This window comes from Crocuta crocuta, unplaced genomic scaffold, assembly GCF_008692635.1.
Source record: "Crocuta crocuta isolate KB4526 unplaced genomic scaffold, BGI_CrCroc_1.0 scaffold650, whole genome shotgun sequence".
In the NCBI taxonomy this organism is placed as follows: Eukaryota; Metazoa; Chordata; class Mammalia; order Carnivora; family Hyaenidae; genus Crocuta; species Crocuta crocuta.
Genome location: NW_027532882.1, coordinates 485,707 through 487,964, shown reverse-complemented (window position 1 = coordinate 487,964; position 2,258 = coordinate 485,707). Strand labels below are relative to the sequence as shown.

Below are 2,258 nucleotides of genomic sequence, written 5' to 3'. Positions count from 1 at the left end.
GGAATAAAGACCCCGGCAGAGCTGTGAACAACCTGGCTTGCTGTTGCAGGAGCCCCAACCCAGAGTCAGTCTGCAAAGACCGGGAAAGTACTTTGTCCCCTCTCTTCTTGTCTCTCCTTCCTCCCATTCTCCCCTCTACCACTTTCTCACCTCTTCTGCCAAGCCCCTTCTCTTCCCTTCCTTGTCCTTCTTGTCTTCTTCCTTCAGGCATTTAAGAAAGTTCTGTCCAACAGTTAGCTGATTAGAAGCCAAAGGAAAAAGACCTTCAGATGCTTCAGAGACCACACACAACAAGAAATACAGTCTTTAAAGTCTTTTAGAAAAGTCATGGGCATCCCAGAGGCAGGCGAGAAAAAGAGAAAGACCATTCAAAGAAACAATGGCTGAAAACTTACCAACCTTAATAACGATCATCAATCTGTGTGAGCAGCTCAACAAATTCCAAGCAGGAAGAGATCCACACCAGGACACTATCATCGAATTGTTGAAAAATAAAGACAAAGAGAACCTTTAAAGCAGCAAGAGAGAAGTGACTCATTACGTACAAGGGCTCTCCAATGAGAGCAACAGCTGAGTTTTCATCAGATATCGTGGAGGCCAGAAAACAGCCAATGACATTTAAAGGGACAGAACCTTGAGACCAAAGAGTCTTTGCTTCACATCGCTTCTCAACGAGGAGCACCTGGGTGGCCTAGTTGGTTAAAGGCCCAACTCTTGACCTCGGCTCAGGTCATGATCTCATGGTTCATGAGTTCAAGCCCTGCATCAGGCTCTGTGCTGCCTGCTTGGAACTTTCTCCCTCTCTCTCTGCCTCTCTGTCTCTCTTTCCCTCTTTCTCAAAATACATAAATGTTAAATGTTTTCTGTGCCTAGAAAATAAATGCTGAATGAAAACAAAAAACATTGTCAACCAAGAATTCTGTCTCTAGTAAAACTATCCATCAAAAATGAAAGAGAAATTGAGATATTCCCAGATAAACAGAAGTTAAGAGACTTGGTGTACCAAATACCAAAAGGAGTCCTTCAGGCTGAAATGAACACTAGCTGGCAACTCAAAGCCACATGGAGAAGTAACACTGGAAAGATAACTACATAAGTAAATATAAAAGCCAGTATTATTGCATTTTTAGTTTGCGACTATTCCCCCCCCCACCCCCCCGCTGCCATGTGATTTAAGAAACAAGGGCCTGAAGCAAGAGTTCTGATAATGGGAATGTGATACATCAAGACGTAATGGTGACAATAACACTATAAAGAGGAAGAGACAGCTGTACAGGGGCAGAGTTTTGTATCCTCTTGAAGCCAAGTTGGTATTAATTCAAACTGGATTGTCACAAGTTGAAGATAGTAATTATCATCTTAGGGAAGTGGTAAGAAAATAGCTGAATATATACAGAAAAGGAAATAAGGGAGCCAAAATGGTACACTATAGAAAAATCAATGAAATGCAAAAGAAAGTAGTAATGATAAATTAAGGAACAAAATAAGAGAGGGAGACAGAATCCCAGGCAGACTCTCTGCTGCCAGAAAAGAGCCCGACATGGGGCTCCAACTACGAACCATGAGATCATGACCTGAGCCGAAATCAAGAGTCAGATGCTTAACTGACTGATCCACCCGTTGCCCCTACTTTATTATTTCTTTTGAAGACAAGTCTTATATTGGGGTACCTACATGGCTCAGTTGGTTAAGCACCTGACTCTTGATTTTGGCTCAGGTCATGATCTCATGGTTTATCAGCTCAAGCCCCATGTCCGGCTCCATGCTGACAGTACGGAGCCTTCCTAGGATCCTCTCTCTCCCCCTCTCATTCTGCCCCTCCCCTGCTTGCACATGAGTTCTCTCTCAAATAAATAAATAAACTTAAAAAAAAAAACCAATAAAATAGCAGGAGTAAGTCCTTTCTTATCAGTAATTACCTTAAAGATAAGTAGATTAAACTCTCCAAAGAAAAGACAGACACAAGAGATAAGAGATCTGGCCAGCTATATACTTTCTATAAGAGCGCCAGACACAGGGGCGCCTGGCGGGCTCAGTTGGTTAAGCACCCGACTTCGGCTCAGGTCATGATCTCGCGGTTCGTGGGTTCGGGCTCCGCGTCAGGCTCTGTGCTGACAGTTCAGAGCCTGGACCCTGTTTCAGATTCTGTGTCTCCCTCTCTTTCTGACCCTCCCCTGCTCATGCTCTCTCTCAGAAAGAAACAAAACAAAACATTAAGAGCATCAGACACAAAGATCCAAGACACAAATAGGTAGAAA

General features: G+C 43.4%; 1 long non-coding RNA gene across 1 annotated transcript in view; it reads left to right on the top strand.

Moving 5' to 3' along the window:
* Positions 1-862, top strand: part of LOC144216352 (uncharacterized) — a 5,532-nt gene extending 4,670 nt beyond the window's left edge. Inside the window, exon 3 of the long non-coding RNA XR_013330660.1 lies at positions 208-862. This is a non-coding gene — a long non-coding RNA (uncharacterized LOC144216352). The remainder of the gene's footprint in view (positions 1-207) is intronic.
* The last annotated feature ends 1,396 nt before the right edge of the window (positions 863-2,258 follow it).